Source organism: Lactuca serriola, chromosome 8 (genome assembly GCF_051521515.1).
Source record: "Lactuca serriola cultivar US96UC23 chromosome 8, Lser_US96UC23_V15, whole genome shotgun sequence".
NCBI classification, from domain to species: domain Eukaryota; kingdom Viridiplantae; phylum Streptophyta; class Magnoliopsida; order Asterales; family Asteraceae; genus Lactuca; species Lactuca serriola.
Genome location: NC_136415.1, coordinates 181,195,026 through 181,214,093, shown reverse-complemented (window position 1 = coordinate 181,214,093; position 19,068 = coordinate 181,195,026).

The following is a 19,068-nucleotide window of genomic DNA, read 5'->3' as shown; positions in this document are numbered from 1 at the left end:
GAATGGACTTAGAACACCTTAAACTCGTTATTAGAGGAGTAAACATGAGTTTATTGCCCAAGAACATTCTTGGGCCGTAAACAACCATTCATGGGTAGTAAACTCCTTCTAAGGTGTTAAATTGCCACTTACACACCTCCTAAGCCTTGAACTAAAATCTAGAAGCAACCACAAACGAATTAGAAGCCTTAGACTTGATGAAAACCCTTCCTTTAGGTGTTCACGACCGTAAACCCCCCAAGAATGGGTTCCTAGGCCGTAAACTCCTATAAATGGGTTAAATGGTGCCCTAAATTCACCCCTTGGCTTGTAAAATGACTTTGAATCATATGTGATTGACTTAGCACCACCAAAACATATAAGGAATGGGTATGAGGGAGCTTACGGCCGTAAACTCCTAGTTTACTACCGTAAACTCCTTTAAGTGGTCCATGTGGTGGCTTAATCCCTTTCCAATGCTCTAGAACCAAACCTAGCATCACCCCTAAAATGATATAAGGCCATTTAACACTCTAGAACACCCCACCATGAGTTTACAGCTGTAAACTCATGGGGAGTGGGTCATTAGGGCCGTGAACTCTCTTGAGAATTTACTCTTGAAGAGTAAACTCCATATCCAAGCTATATGTGTCCATAGATATCACCCGGGTCCCTCCAAACACATGTAATGAAGTGTTTTCGCATCTAGAAGTGTATGTCCTCAACTAATTAGTAGTTCAATTCCTAATTAGATACAAATGTGTATCTTTTCAAATTACATAGGAATCTTGTGCGTTTGCAAGCCCCGAACTGACGTTTAGGATCCAAACTGACGCGTTCCCCAACCGGTGAGTTCATACCCTTACCTTTTTTCAATGTTTTTTAATGTTTTCAGGGGGAATACAAGCAAAAGTACAAGGAAATCTTGTACTCAAACTTATGATTTTATTTGATCTATTTCATATTTCGTATGCTTTTAACACGGAAAACTGTATTAACCAATCGTTCAACTTGCAGAGTAAACCGTCATGTTATTTGTGAAGCTCGTTTCTAAAATGTTATATTTTATATTTCACAAATGAATTTCCATATAATTGTTGTTAAAAGCATGAATCTTAAAGCATTAAAATGTTCTTGATATAACTCCCCATAGATACGAGAGTGAAGGAATAATAACATTAAACTAAGAATTTATCACTCCCCGTAGATACGAGAGTGCAAGACTAATAACATTAAACTTAGAACTTTACCACTCCCCGTAGATACGAGAGTGAAGTGATAATAACACCCAGTTAGAAACAGAGCGAATATGAAAGTACAGTTAGAAACAGAGCGAATACGAAAGTACATGTCACACCCCCAAACCTGAACGGCGGAAACGTTCGGGGGCGGATGACTTCATGTGGTAACGTAACAAATGAATACATAGTAAAGAAAGCAATACAACCATCACATATATAATTGAAAGTTTACATTTGTCAAAAGTTACATGTTCAAAACCAATTACAATATGATGTCAAAATATGAGATTAAACTGGCGCCGCAGCATCCCTTCATCAAAAGCATAATGATACCTGAAATTACTGATTTCCTGGGACATACAAGTAATTTTGAAAGAGTAGATCAGCATTTAAGCTGGTGAGTTTCATAAGTATTTAAATGACAATGTTTGTATGAAATGAAATGTTTTGTCCTTGGTTGTGTTGTGTTTAGAAAATCCTATATTTTCTACTAGTATAAAAGTAGCCTTCTCTCAAGACCCATGTTTGTTTCTAAAATGTATGTAAGTGTAAAATAACCAATGTGTTTGAAAACCTTGTAAATCAATGCATTTTTAATACCCCATGTGAGTTTTATAACCATACTATTGACTCGGAATGGCTATACACAACGTTCGTCAGGCGTTGGAATGTTATGACATTTGTTACCCCAAATGGTGGACTGTAGCTAACAGTCAGGGCGCGGGTTGTCAAGCCCGTATAGATATATACACAAACACCATGCTCCCCCTCCAAGGGATTCTGGTATATAATACAGGACTTGAAATGTGTACTCGAACGTACGTGAAGTTTATGTTTCACAAAACCGTGGTATAAAAACAGATTTACGTGTTAAAATGTTCGTTTGTTCTTGTATATGAAAGTGACTTCTTGAAAATCATGTTTCTAGTATGTAAAAGTTAGCAATATCCTCGTAAAACTATACCTATTATAGTTTTCTAAAAGTGTGTCTCTTTTGTTTAGAAATACCTAGAAAAGGAATCACTTGTTATGAAAGTATAGATTTTTGTAGAGCCTAAGATAGACAAGTATACATAAAATCTAAGAAAATGTTTAGTTTATACATGCATTACAACAATTTATATTTTTAAAGATAGGATTCCATTGTAATATATTTTGTATACAAGAGTTCCCTATAAAGTTTATAAATCACATATGATTCTACTTAATAAAAGTGTATAAAAATCTTTATATATAACACCCGATAGTAGTCGTGTGTTTTACTTGTATTTCCCCCCTTTAGAAAGCATATAAAAGCATTTGGAATAATTAAAAAGGGTTAATAAAGGGGTATGGACTCACTTGAAAGTTTGAAGACAACGAGATGGAAAACCGGGCAGAGTTTCGTTTTGAGAAACGGATTTTTCTCGGGATTCTCGGGAGAAAAATCGACCCTCGGACTTGAGCAAAAAGACCAGAGCTTCGGGGTAGTGCGGGCACGGAAAACGAGGCAAGATCGTGAGAGAAATGAGAGAAATGGGGTGATTTTGCTGGAACCCTCGCATTTCTATTTATAGGGGGTCTGAGAAGCCTCGGTACGCGGGGCGTACGCTCGTACGCAGCGCGTACTCGTACGTCATGCATGACCGAGTCCTCGACTGCCTCGCTTCGGATGGGACGGATCGGGTAGCTTCGCATAGGGGCGACGTGGACGGACCGAGACCAAGGCCCTCGGGTACGCGGGGCGTACGGGGTTACACAGCGCGTAACTCGGATGAGGACGCTGACTCCTCCTTCGGATATTACCGGATTTTTGAATTAAATTTATATATAATTTATTTAATAAACTTCAAAAAATCATATCTTCTTCATACGAACTCCGTTTTCGATGGTCTTTATATCCACGTGTAGGTGAGACTATGCTCTACAACTTTTGTTTAGACTCCGTTGGCAAATTCCGAAATTATTTTTATTATTTAATTATAAAATGACGTGATTAAGGAATTTCTTTAAAAATTCATAACTTCTTTATCTGACGTCGGTTTTTGCCAGACTTTTACCGCTGAAATACCATTGTCGAGAGCTTTGATTCTCGTTTAGGTCATTCCGGCCAAAAGTCGCTCGATCTCCGATTCAAGTTTTTAGCTGTCTGCTACTAAGCCGAACTTGGAAAAATCTTAACTTCAATATACGAAGCCGGATTTGGGCATTCTTTTTACGTACGATCCCGGTTTAATGATATTAAACATAGTAGGCAGTTAAATAGAAACTTTTTGGACATTATATTATCAAAGTTAATTTCTTTAACTCAAAAGTGGTTACAATACTTGACTTATTAGGCCATTACAAAGAGTTGAAATATCGGGTTGTCACATCATCCCCCCGTTAGAGGGAATTTCGTCCCGAAATTTAAAGTAGTAAAGATACTAGTGAACATGAAATAGATGAGGGTACTTTTGTTTCATCTGATCTTCGCGTTCCCATGTGAATTCAGGTCCCCGCTTGGCGTTCCAGCGAACCTTCACGATGGGTATGCGACTTTGTTTTGTTTGTTTGACCTCTCGGTCCATGATTTCTACTGGTTCTTCCACAAAGTTGAGGCTCTCGTTGATCTCGATCTCGTCGAGTGGAATAACAAGAGTCTCATCGGACAGACACTTTTTCAAGTTCGAGACGTGGAAGGTTGGATGTATGTTACTAAGTTCACGCGGTAGGTTAAGCTTGTAAGCCATAGGGCCGATTCTGACAAGAATCTCGAAAGGCCCTATGTATCTTGGATTTAGTTTCCCACGCTTTCCAAAGCGTATTAAACCCTTCCACGGTGAGACCTTTAATAAAACGTGGTCTCCTACCTGGAATTCCAAAGGTTTCCTCCTTTGGTCAGCGTAGCTTTTCTGTCGGTCTCTAGAGGCTTTCAATCGTTCACGAATCTGAACGATCTTCTCTGTCGTTTCTCGTACGATTTCCGGACCGGTGAGAGTGCTTTCAAGAACTCTTCCTCTAGCTAACTGGGTATCGCCAACTTCAGTCCAGCACAGAGGGGATCTGCACTTTCGACCATAGAGGGCTTCAAACGGAGCAGCCTTTATGCTTGTATGATAACTATTGTTGTATGAAAATTCGACAAGGGGTAAATGGATATCCCATGCCTTTCCAAAGTCAATCACACAGGCTCTTAGCATATCTTCTAAAGTTTGTATCGTTCTCTCACTTTGCCCGTCTGTTTGTGGGTGGTAGGGTGTACTCATGTCTAGCCTAGTCCCCAGGGAACTTTGTAGTGAATGCCAGAATCTTGAAGTGAATCTACTATCTCCATCGGAGATAATGGATATCGGAACACCATGCAGTCGCACTACTTCCCTTAAGTAAGTTCTTGTAAGCTTTTCCATTTTGTCAGTCACCTTGATGGGTAGGAAATGTGCGGATTTGGTTAATCTGAACGGCATCACTACAAATTCGTAGTGTCCATAACGAGTTCGGAAAGCTGTCTTTGGAATATCCCCCTCTAGAACTCGTAATTGGTGATATCCGGATCGTAGATCTAGCTTTGAGAAGTAGTTTGCTCCTTGAAGTTGATCGAATAGGTCGTCAATACGGGGTAGAGGATAACGGTTCTTGACAGTAAGTTTGTTCAGCTCTCTGTAGTCGATGCACATACGGAACGATCCGTCTTTCTTCTTTACAAACAGGACCGGTGCTCCCCATGGTGAGAAACTTGGTCTTATGAATCCTTTTTGAAGGAGTTCATTAAGTTGACTGGAAAGTTCCTGCATCTCTGCTGGTGCGAGACGATAAGGTGACTTCGCTACTGGGGTAGCCTCTGGAACTAAGTCGATTCTGAATTCGACTTGGCGTTGCGGTGGTAATCCTGATAGTTCTTCTGGAAAGATATCGGGAAAGTCGCGAACTACCGAAATGTTCTTGATGTCCTTCAGTTCTTGACTTGTATCAATGATGTGCGCTAGGAATGCTCGACAATCCTTCCGCAAGCACTTTCGAGCTTGGATGCACGAAATGATGCGAAGTTTTGTACTTGATTTGTCGCTGTAGATAACTAATGTTTCGTTGTTAGGGAGATTAAGACGGACTGCTTTCTCAAAGCACATGATATCGGCGCGAAGAAGACTCAACCAATCCATGCCGACTATGACGTCGAAACTTTTAATTTGGACCGGCATGAGATTGATTGGAAAAGAATGGCCGTCTAAAGTTAACGTACAGCCCACGTATATGCAGTTAGTGTTTTCGGTTTTTCCATTGGCCATCTCTACAGTGAATGATTTTTCTAACTTGCTAGGTTTAGGTTTAAGTAAATGAATAAAGTTTTGACTCATGAAGCTTCTCTCCACTCCACTATCGAATAATATGCATGCATATGAATTATCGAGAAGGAACGTACCAACAACTACAATTGGGTCAGCTACAGCTTCGTCGTGGCCTATCGCCAAAACTCGTCCCACACCGCCAGTGCCTGCTGCCTTAGGGCAGTTCCTCTTGTAGTGGCCCACCTCGCCACAACCGTAGCAAGTCTGGCCTACACCCGCACTGGGAACTTGAGTGATCGGTTTTGCGGGGTCCTTGCAGAAACGGGTTGTGTGTCCCTTCCGGTTGCAGTTGGCGCACTGCATTTCCCGACAAGGTCCATGGTGGTGGTAAGTGCATTTGGTGCACTTTGGAAGGTTACCCACATAAGGCTTTGTGGGGTAGGGATTTGTAGGGACTGTAGTAGGTACAGTGGCAGCATTTACTGAAACCAGTTGTTTCTTTGCGGATTATTGGGAAGACCCACCCTTCCCTTTATTCCATACTCTCTTCCTGTTGTTGTTTTTGTTGTTGTTGTTGTTGTTGTTTCCTTTCTGTGGTTCTGGTGCAGAAACGGTTGAGTTCTGATGACCTCCGTAGTCAATCAGAGATTGTGCCAGTTCCTTAGCACTTTCAAAGGTGTCAGGTTTGGAAGCTAATACGCTTGATCGTATTTGGGGCGTCAGTCCCCAGATGTACCTTTCTATTTTCTTGCTCTCAGGAGCAATCATATCTGGGCAAAGGATTGCCAGATCGCAGAATCGGTTGGTATAAGTTGCGATGTCGATACCAACCATGCCGAGAGTCCATAGTTCGTGTTCGAGCTTTTGAATCTATCCCCGTGGGCAGTATTCTCTCATCATCATGGCTTTTAGGCTCTCCCAGCTTATTGAGTTTGCCACTATCAGGGTAAGTACTTTAACGTGGCCATTCCACCAAGTTAAAGCTCTATCAATAAGGGTGAAAGTTGCAAATTTGAATTTTATGTGCTCGGGACAGGAGCAGATTTCAAAGACTGACTCTGTCCTTTCAATCCACTGTCTCAGGGCTAACACACCACCCGATCCATAAAACATCCGGGGCTTGGCATTAGTAAAGTCCTTATAGGTGCATTCCCGGGGTGGTCCATGACTCTCGCCATGGTTGGATGGGTGTGTGCCAGATCTCGAGCCATTAGTACTCGAGTTATTGATCTGTGACATGGCAGCTGCTACCGCTGCGGTGACTGCTGCTTGGAACATAACAGCATCAAATTGAGGTGGTGGAGGTGGTGGTGGTACAGGTGCTTCCCCACCGTTGTTTCGCCTTGGATTCCTACGCGGAGGCATCCTTTAACTATAGGTTGAAAAGGTAAAGATAAGAATTCCATAGAATAGAAAATTAATGTGTCTCATGAACTAAACTGCTATAGTTCAACGACAGATGCTAGTATGAGTCTTAAAATAGAAGAATGAAAGTTATTTGTAAGACTGAAAGTATGAAACAAGTATTTGGTTTCTCAAAGACTTTTCAAGGTTCGAACGAAATACTCAACGTAGTAATAATAGTGTCACTTATATTAATATAAAAGTTGATACAACGATCATGAAAATTTGACCCCTATAAGGGTCTCCGATTACAAAGTTCGAGAAATTTAAAGACTTTTAGCCGAGGTCCTAAGCTATAACAAAATTTGAGTCTTTGATAAGCACTACTTGCGACGTAGGTTGCGCTTGGAGCTTGACTCTGCATCTGATTGCTTCGACTCCATTAGACGCCTATCAAAAGCGGCTTGTTGTTCCCTCAGTTCAGCGAGGGCTATAATCATTTGCGCTTGGAATGCCTCGGTTTGGAGTTGAGCATTGTCTTGTATCTTGTCCAGCCTACGGATGTCAGAAGTGTGAACCTGCACTTCCACGTTGACATCCTAGAGTCGGCTAGCTTGAACTTCGGACTGATAGGACTGATTGGCTAGCTTACCCACCATTACCGGGAGTGCCCGATCAGCCGAACCTCCGCCGCGGACATCATAGAAGTCCCGGCACATGCCGTAGGGAGGGCGTAAGTTTTGTTGTTGGCTCCAATGATGGAGGTGACTTCCCCAGACGGGAGTCGGTCCTTGAAAGTTCCTTACGAAGACGGGAGGTTGAACGGGTGGTGGATCGATCACTTCCAGTTCTGAGTCGGTACCGGAGTCATCATCCACTTCTATGGGTTCCTCGTCCTCTTCGGGATCATCTTCGACCCATCCTTCGTTGCCTTGGTTGGGAAAGTAGGGGTCGCCGGGGTGGTGAAATCTAGCCATTTGACTGTACGAGAAATAGGGTTATAGGAGTTAAATAAAGTTGAAACTTGCAAAACATGTAAGTTAAACTAGTTTAGGTAGCAAATACTCCTATAGTGTTTAAATTCTTGTGTTTGATTCTAGTAACGGTTTGGTAAGTTTTGACTTGTTGCTTACTACGATCATTCATCGATATACGTTGGTCCAATCTTGGGCAAATATAGTTGATCACGCTATATTTGTCCAAAATCTGATTACATATATCGAGGCTTAATCGTAGTGTCAACTTGTCTAAATACTTGTTGTATAGTTAGATATCATGAAAATAATTTGTTGTATGCATGTAATTGTACTTAAATGAACTATCAATTTAAGTTAAACTTAACGCTGCTTAAGCGTAAAAAGAAAAATGTTTTGTCAGAGAGTGTTAGTCCCTTAAGCATTTATAGTCCTCGACTGCCTCGGCTTCGGATGGGACGGATCGGGTAGCTTCGCATAGGGGCGACGTGGACAGACCGAGACCAAGGCCCTCGGGTACGCGGGGCATACGGGGTTACGCAGCGCGTAACTGGGATGAGGACGCTGACTCCTCCTTCGGATATTACCGGATTTTTGAATTAAATTTATATATAATTTATTTAATAAACTTCAAAAAATCATATCTTCTTCATACGAACTCCGTTTTTGATGGTCTTTATATCCACGCGTAGGTGAGACTACGCTCTACAACTTTCGTTTAGACTCCGTTGGCAAATTCCGAAATTATTTTTATTATTTAATTATAAAATGACGTGATTAAGGAATTTCTTTAAAAATTCATAACTTCTTTATCTGACGTCGGTTTTTGCCAGACTTTTACCGCTGAAATACCATTGTCGAGACCTTCGATTCTCGTTTAGGTCATTCCGGCCAAAAGTCGCTCGATCTCCGATTCGAGTTTTTAGCTGTCTGTTGCTAAGCCGAACTTGGAAAAATCTTAACTTCAATATACGAAGCCGGATTTGGGCATTCTTTTTACGTACGATCCCGGTTTAATGATATTAAACATAGTAGGTAGTTAAATAGAAACTTTTTGGACATTATATTATCAAAGTTAATTTCTTTAACTCAAAAGTGGTTACAATACTTGAGTTATTAGGCCATTACAAAGAGTTGAAATATCGGGTTGTCACAGTACAGTTAGAAACAGATAATAACACAAAAGTACAACTAGGAATACGAATACGAATAGGAGTAGGAATAGGAATACGAATACGAATACGAAAGCACGCCTTTGGATGACGCCAAGACTTCGGAAATACAGTTAGTGTATGCCTTGAGTGTCACCAGAGTTTCGAAAATAATTCGAAAGTACGCCTCTGGACATCGACTAAGTTTCGAAAACATACGCCTTTGGATGTCGACAGAGTTTCGAAGATACGTCTAATTTACTCTTTTGGAAATCACCAGAACATCGAAAATACAGTTAATGTACGTTTCTGAGTGTATCCAAATATTCGAAAATACAACTAAGTATAGTAGATAATTGACATCCGAGTGTAGGATAACTAAGATATCAGAATACCTAACTAATGCTATAAGTATGGTAGATACTAGTACATCGAAATCCGAACTAAGAACTAACCGCAACGTTAGGAAAATATGGGATTTTCCTAGGATAACATAACAACTCGTAAACGAATGGTGTAACGAACGGAAAACTAAACTAATAGGAAAATATGGGATTTTCCTGGGATAACATAACTACTCATAATCGAATCGTGAAACGAATGATAACTAAACTGTTTTTATAATAAAATATGGGATTTTCTTGGATAACAACTTTTCAGAAAACCAAAGGGAACTCATTCTTTTCAAAACTAAACTGCTTATGAACTCACCAGCTTTATTCTGATTTTCAAACTGCTTGTATTCTCAGGTCCATATTAGACAAGTACACCGCCATCTTTTGGAGAAGACGAAGCGTTTGGAAGACTCGTCTTTGCTTTTGTTCATATGATATATATGTATGACACCTGTAACACTTTGATTTCAAACAAATGTAATAAATCTATGTAATGTATTGTTTTGTGTTTGCTATGCTTACTATGTACATTGGTTGCGATATTCATGATGTCCTCCGCCCCGGAACGTTTCCGCCTTAGGTTTCGGGGTGTGACAGATTGGTATCAGAGCCCTTGTTTATAGTGAACTAGTATACCAAACCTTACATGGTATAAGACTATAAACATTAAGGGGCCTAAGTGCTCTGAACTAATAGTATACCTTAAAGTATAAGTATTTTCAAAAGTATACAAGTGTACCTAACCGTCGAAATCCGTAACTACAAGTAGAACAAAATATAAGTAAATGGGTGTTGTACGCTGCGGTTAAACCTGGGCAGTTATGTAGTCGTGTCTAGGATCAATATAGCCTGGCCAACTATATTCATTTGAGACACGGCTAACATGTGCATGGGAGTGACTGTAGTATGCAGCATGCCTAAAACTTACCCAATGCCCAAACAACGAGTCGTCGCTGCAGTGAATCATGAAATACTATGGGAGTATTTCTCGAGCCAATCCGTTGTAGAAATCCTCATTCAAAGCATTGTTCCTTGATCATTCCTTTAGCGATAGTTTATCTGCTTTGATAACTCTTTCCTGCTTTATCGCTTAATGGAATTCTATATTTGTCGTAATGAGATATCCCTTGTATCATATATCTTGGTTCAACTCAGAGGACTTATGATCCTCTCTTTCCTGGCTATTCTAGATTAAGATGCCTCCTAGGAAAAGACCCAGCTGAAAGAACAACAACAACCCTCCGCCACCACCACCTCCTCCTTAATTTGATCCTGTCGTGTTCCAGACAGATGTTGTTGTTGCAGTGGCAGCCGCCTTATCTCACATAAATCCCGGTGGATCAGGAGGTGGTCCCCAGCCCCAAAACTAGGAAGGTAGCCAGGGGCACCAGAAGGAGTGTTCCTATAAGGACTTTATCAACGCGAAACCCACATTCTTCGATGGCACTGGAGGTGTAATTGCCCTAACTCGGTGGTTAGAGAAAATCGAATCTATCTTCGAGATCTGTGCCTGTTTAGAATCCGACAAGGTGAAATTCGTCGCTTGCACATTCACCGATAAAGCTCTGACTTTGTGGAACGGCCGAGTCAAATCCTTAACTTTACCTGTAGAAAATGCTATGGGTTGGGAAGTTATGAAGGAACTTTTGTTTGCAGAATACTGCCCTCGGGGTGAAATACAAAAGCTGGAGCATGAACTCTGGAACCTGAAGATGAAGGGTTCCAATATCGCCGCCTACACGTCCATATTCGACGACATGGCATTACTCTGTCCGGGAATGGTTACCCCGGAGAGTAAAAAGGTTGAGAGGTTCATCTGGGGATTGACCCATCCAACCGAAGGGAACGTTTTAGCTGCGAAGCCGGATACCTATGACAACGCCAAATGCCTAGCGCAAACCTTGATCGACCATAGCGATGACCCAGAGGAAGCGGCCACCACTCCTGAGCTGACAGAGAAGAGTGGTGAGAAAAGAAAGTTTTGGAAGAAGAAGAAGAAGAGCCAACCTTCCCTGGAGTCCTCGAAGAAACAGCAGATAATGGCAGTCCACGCTGCCACTACCCCTGCTGTTGTTTCTGTTATCGGTTCCTCAGCCCAAGCACCTATCACCGGATATACTGGTATCCTTCCGTGGTGCAATAGGTGCAGTTACCACCATCGTATCCCTGGCCCTTGTCGTGCAAAATTTTGTAAGAACTATGGCCAAGAAGGTCACCTCGCGCGAAGCTGCAGAGCAGCAACCCAATCAACTAGTCAAGCTTCTGGAGCGAGTATCGGTCAGACCTGCTACAGTTGTGGGGAAGTCGGACATTACAAGCGAAACTGCCCTAAGGCAGCAACATCTGGCAACACCAGGAGAGTCCTAGCTATAGGATAAAGTGAGGCAACCGCCGATCCCACCATTGCTACAGGTATATATTTCTCTTCGACAACCTTTATGCTTGCAATCCTTTTCAATTCTAGTACTGAAAGATAAATTGTTAGCTATTCATTCGAACATCTTCATAAACCTAGTCCTAAACTAGTAACCGAAACGTCTACCGTTGAGATAGCTAACGATGAGAAAGAACGTATGTTACATTCTGAAACGCGTATCCCGAAGTACATAGAACTTTTCGAAATCCTCATTAGGATCGATTCCGTAGCCTACAAACTCCGACTACCCTCAGAACTTAACAGCATTCATCCGGTATTCGATGTCTTTGTCCTTAAGAAGTACCTAATCGGCGAAACCATAGTAATCCCTTCGATGAGACCGAAGCCAACGAAAGTCTGAACTTCATGGTAGAACCAATCGAAATCATAGATCTAGAGGTTAAATGTACGAAACAAATCCACATCCCGATACTGAGGGTTCGCTGGAATGTCAAGCGGAGACCCGATTCCACTTGGGAGCATGAAGACCCGAAGCAGTAGATTCATCCATACCTCTTTTCAATTCATGATTTGTATCTTAATTTTTGAATTTCGGGACGAAATTCCCTCTAACGGGGGGATAATGTGACAACCCAAAGTTGTTCCATCGCCATAACCCGTTCCGCCCGTAAAACCTGTCTATAGCAATTCGTTCCGATTTCGTTTTTGGGCTAAGTTATTTAAATTTATATGTTTATTATAATCTTATGAGTGTCCAAACTCCCTAGAAACTCATGTAACGACCCAAATTATTAATTTGAGAATTTTTAAAAATCGGCCCCGCCGGGTTACGACAACTTAATCGGGTGCGACCAAAAGCCCCGTTTAACGTCGGTATCGGGTAGAATTCCACCGTGTCCCAAACCCGAACCATATATAAAGTTGATTAAGCATCATTTGAAGCTTTTACACTCTCTCTCTCTAACCTTTCTCCTCAAATCCAAACTCTAAGTCCAAAATCATCAAATTAAGGCTCCAAATCATCAAGGTAACTACCCTAACCCTTAGATTAGCATCTTTAACCTTCAATTTCGTGTTCAAATCATGATTTAGGACCATAAACATGTGTTTACGGCCCTGGAACATTCTTGGGCCGTGAACACATATAAGTGGGGTTTTTGAGCCTTAGAACCCTTCCAAACCACCTTTGGAGCTTAGATATGGCTTATAGACTTAATGGAATGGACTTAGAACACCTTAAACTCGTTATTAGAGGAGTAAACATGAGTTTATTGCGCAATAACATGCTTGGGCCGTAAACAACCATTCATGGGTAGTAAACTCCTTCTAAGGTGTTAAATTGCCACTTACACACCTCCTAAGCCTTGAACTAAAATCTAGAAGCAACCACAAACGAATTAGAAGCCTTAAACTTGATGAAAACCCTTCTTTTAGGTGTTCACGGCCGTAAACCCCCCAAGAATGGGTTCCTAGGCCGTAAACTCCTATAAATGGGTTAAATGGTGCCCTAAATTCACCCCTTGGCTTGTAAAATGACTTTGAATCATATGTGATTGACTTAGCACCACCAAAACATATAAGGAATGGGTATGAGGGAGCTTACGGCCATAAACTCCTAGTTTACTGCCGTAAACTCCTTTAAGTGGTCCATGTGGTGGCTTAATCCCTTTCCAATGCTCTAGAACCAAATCTAGCATCACCCCGAAAATGATATAAGGCCATTTAACACTCTAGAACACCCCACCATGAGTTTACAGCTGTAAACTCATGGGGAGTGGGTCATTAGGGCCATGAACTCTCTTGAGAGTTTACTCTTGAAGAGTAAACTCCATATCCAAGCTATATGTGTCCATAGATATCACCCGGGTCCCTCCAAACACATGTAATGAAGTGTTTTCGCATCTAGAAGTGTATGTCCTCAACTAATTAGTAGTTCAAGTCCTAATTAGATACAAATGTGTATCTTTTCAAATTACATAGGAATCTTGTGCGTTTGCAAGCCCCGAACTGACATTTAGGATCCAAACTGACGCGTTCCCCAACCGGTGAGTTCATACCCTTACCCTTTTTCAATGTTTTTCAATGTTTTCAGGGGGAATACAAGCAAAAGTACAAGGAAATCTTGTACTCAAACTTATGATTTTATTTTATCTATTTCATATTTCGTATGCTTTTAACACGGAAAACTGTATTAACCAATCGTTCAACTTGCAGAGTAAACCGTCATGTTATTTGTGAAGCTCGTTTCTAAAATATTATATTTTATATTTCACAAATGAATTTCCATATAATTGTTCTTAAAAGCGTGAATCTTAAAGCATTAAGATGTTCTTGATATAACTCCCCATAGATACGAGAGTGAAGGAATAATAACATTAAACTAAGAACTTTATCACTCCCCGTAGATACGAGAGTGCAGGACTAATAACATTAAACTTAGAACTTTACCACTCCCCGTAGATACGAGAGTGAAGCGATAATAACACACAGTTAGAAACAGAGCGAATACGAAAGTACAGTTAGAAACAGAGCAAATACGAAAGTACAGTTAGAAACAGATAATAACACGAAAGTATAGCTAGAAATACGAATACGATTAGGAGTAGGAATAGGAATACGAATACGAAAACGAAAGTACGCCTTTGGATGTCGCCAAGACTTCGGAAATACAGTTAGCGTACGCCTTGAGTGTCACCAGAGTTTCGAAAATAATTCGAAAGTACGCCTCTGGACATCGACTGAGTTTCGAAAACATACGCCTTTGGATGTCGACAGAATTTCGAAGATACGTCTAATGTACTCTTTTGGAAATCACCAGAACATCGAAAATACAGTTAATGTACGTTTCTGAGTGTATCCAAATATTCGAAAATAGAACTAAGTGTAGTAGATAATCGACATTCGAGTGTAGGATAACTAAGATATCAGAATACCTAACTAATGCTATAAGTATGGTAGATACGAGTACATCGAAATCTGAACTAAGAACTAACCGCAACGTTAGGAAAATATGGGATTTTCCTGGGATAACATAACAACTCGTAAACGAATGGTGTAACGAACGGAAAACTAAACTAATAGGAAAATATGGGATTTTTCTGGGATAACATAACTACTCATAATCGAATCGTGAAACAAATGATAACTAAACTGTTTTTATAATAAAATATGGGATTTTCTTGGATAACAACTTTTCAAAAAACCAAAGGGAACTCATTCTTTTCAAAACTAAACTGCTTATGAACTCACCAGCTTTATGTTGATTTTCAAACTGCTTGTATTCTCAGGTCCATATTAGACAGGTACACCGCCATCTTTTGGAGAAGATAGAGTGTTTGGAAGACTCGTCTTTGCTTTTGTTCATATGATATATATATATATATATATATATATATATATATATATGTGTGTGTGTGTGTGTGTGTATGAAGCCTGTAACACTTTGATTTCAAACAAATGTAATAACTCTATGTAATGTATTGTTTTGTGTTTGCTATGCTTACTATGTACATTGGTTACGATATTCATGATGTCCTCCGCCCCGGAACGTTTCCACCTTAGGTTTCGGGGTGTGACATAAGTTGTTATGCAAACAATTGAGAACACATAGAACTCACATGCATAGTCAACTTTTAACTGGAATGATCACAAAGATAAGAATATGTCAACACAATAGGTTACAAACCTGAAGTCGTGTGCTAGTGATAAACAACAGGTTTTATTCTTGATTAGTTCTTGAGACCCTTTTCAAGATCATTAAGACTCCCACTAACTCCATGACATATGAGATTCTCTTGTCAAGAACCATTCCTTAACAGACAAATATTCAAGAGTTAGTGCGGATTCTTATCATGAAAAACACTTCACACTATTGGTCTTAGTTGGTCTTTGTTTTATCCAAAACATCTCAACTTACCAATTTCAAATGTATAAGAGTGGAAATCATTTTACTCTACATTTGACAAGTTTTATAAACCTTTCATAAGATTATGTCACTCGAGTTACAATCTTGGAGTATGAATCTAAGACTTGTTTTGGAACAAAGTATGAATCATCTTCTTGATTTAACCATTTCAACAATTCACAATTCCTCTTTCTTAGCCAAACAAATGCACCAAGATGTACTTGGATGATCACTTGTGATATGGTTTTCCATAATCTTTAAGATGATCATAAATCATGATACTGAAGTACTCTCCCATCTTTTCATATTGAAGAAACTTTTATATTTCTGCCTAATTTGATTCTTCTCATTTGTCCTGTCATACATTGAAACTTTTCCAATGTTTCAGAATTACACTTAAACTTGTAAGCATAACCATATTTACTAAACTTTAGTAAATCATGACGAATAGTCTTATCGAATTTTGTGGTGGACATGACTAGTGCACAACCAAGTGTACCCGATCCCCTAGTCCTTCACTTGACTCACATACACATGTAAACAAGGAATTAGTCTTGATTTCCCAAAGATGAAAATTCTCATTCATCACACAAGTTGCATGATTCCAAGTTTCTATCCAACTGAAACTTGGGTGATGAGAATCTTTCTTTATTAGGAAAATTCTCGACACTACCACAAACCAAAGAATCAAATCCATTTTCTAATATTGCTATCGATGGAATCATATAAACAACAATATTCACAAATCCCACTGTAAGGATACTTAAAATAAATAAAATAAAAAATTTTCTTTTTATTTTAAAATTGCGGAAAACTTATCCTTAAAATGCAAATACATATGAAAACTATGTTGTTATCCATTCCTAAGCAATCTATCATAACTCTTAGCAGCAGCTCAAAATTCTGATCTTCAGATCATGCAATCGAAATCCATTTGTTCACGATCAGAATTAGCTTATTCTTTGTTTAAGCTTCCTTTCTTTTCTTTGATTCTACAAAACATCAAAATGTGACCTAGTCACGTCATGTAATAAGAATCTCCAAATAGGAACTTAATAGAGTTAGATAGTGGCCATTACCTGAAGCATAGTCAAATTTTTGACTTTTACCATCCTAGTGAACTTTCAGGTAAATAGGGCAGCTTCGCAACCAATGCCTCTTCTTTTGGCAATAGAAACATATGGACTAGTTAATAATGGTAAATGGGACTATCTCAGACTTAGCTTTTCTCTTTACCACTTGGTCAATCGGGTTGACTATGGCCGATCCCTTTCTATTGGGAAGAGAAGGCTTTTCTGGACTTCCTATGTTTCCATTGTCAATGTCCATGTAAGTTTGGGAAGTTGATCTTCCAATCAAATTTGCTTTACCAGTGTTCCAAGTCATTATTGATTCGACAACAACAAAAAGCAAATAGGTAAGATCATTAAGGGTCATGTCGTGGTCTGTCACATAGTAGTCCTTAATGAACTCACTATATGACTCAGAAAGTGACTAAAGAACCCAGTCAATAGTCAACTTCCTTGAGACTTCGACACCCAACTCTCCCATCCTGTCAATATGTGACTTTATCTCCAAGACGTGAGTGCACACAGACTATCCATCTTTATGTTTGCTTTCCAAAAGGGCTTGAGTGACCTTGAACTTTTTCAAGTCTTTGAACTTGTGGGTTAGGGAGAACAATTGGAGGAGGTAGAGGAAGTGAAGTATGATTTCGAGTCCCATTAATACATGACAAAGGGATTAATCTTTCACCTTGATCGCCATGTGGGATATCATCTTCATTAGGAAAGCTTTATCCAAAAGGATAAGGACGACCATAGTTGTCATAACTAGAAATCTATGAGGGAGAAATTCAAGTTTAGTTGATTTAAGTCCTTAATATAACACCCAATTTGAATAATTAAGGCTAGGACTCAACACAATTTTTAACAAATTGGAAGAGGGATGTCGTAATCCAATTTGCAAATTATTTGAAGGTAGGTAAATGACGATTTACTAATTTCCACCACGAAAAACAAAAAAGAATTTTAGGTTTTAAGTGAATTGAAACTCCTAGATCTTTTAAGATTCATTGAACTTTTGAATGGCATGTTTAGTCTCAATTGTGCCCTTCAAGTTTGTGACTGGGATGCCGAGGATCACAAACAAGATGTGAATAACCATGCAAATTAGCTTGGTACACCCAACATTACAACCACCTAATCAATGTGCCGGTTAACTACACACGCTCCATTGATCTATGATTAACATCAAGCTACCCTTTGACACGCATTGTCAGTACCAGATTAGTGTGCCGGTTAACCACACACGCTCCACTAATGACTTAACAAGGTACAAAGTGCAATTTCATGGGTTAGCACCATATTCACATTTTTCCTTAAGTCACTAAGATTGGGAATTTAATAAAAGTTTAATTAATTTATATTTATCATTATACTTTTAATGAAGGGAGAACTAGTGTCCTATCCTACCCGTTCGGCTAACAACCGTCCACCAGTAAAGGAAGCGGTGGGTGAGAATGGATACCCATTAAACTGTCATTTTATAGGCAGTAACCTTATACCCCCCCCCCCCCCTTATAGACCGGCTTCATGAATGAGGCTTACTAACGGTAAGACTGGCGTACTTATATATATATATATATATATATATATATATATATATATATATATATATACTTTTAATATTACAATAGTATAAGGGCTGAATTTTTACTTTTAAAATTCTAAGGTTTGGAATTAAAGTATTCATTGGGGTGACTTTACAAATTCCAAAACTTGAGGGCAAGTTTTGAACTTTTTCAAAAACTTTTGGATCCCATAACTTATGAGTTTAATAAGGTTTTTATTGAAAACTTTTCAAGTTCCATAACTTGAGGACAAGTTACGGACAACATTAACACCATTAACAAAATGAGACTTTTCCATTTTTCATAACCTATGAGTTTTAATGACTCTTTTAAAAGGAAAAAACTCTTCATATTCCATAACTTGAGGGCAAGTTATGGAGTTCATAAAAATCATTAAGATCAAATATTCTAATTAACACAATAATCAAATAATTTTCTATGATCTAGATTAAACTCATAAGTAAAGATAATTCACATCACAATTTTCAAGAAATTAGCTAATCATATAAACTAATACAAATCTTGAAACTTTGACAATTATCTTGTTTTTGGATGAGGATAATCATTACCATAGCATCAAAATCAAATTTTATGAACAAAAACACTTTGTGGTAATGATCCTAATCCAAAACAGGAAAAAAAACAAAAATCTGCTGTCAGGGGCACCAACTCGTCGAGTGCATGAACTGACTCGGCGAGTCCACTGTCCAGACATCACAAAAAACAATTTTTTTTACCTTGAAAACCAATAATAACATCAAGTATAATAGAAAACAACTCATGTCTGTGATACCACTGTTGGGTTTTAGTTTACTACAACATCCTAT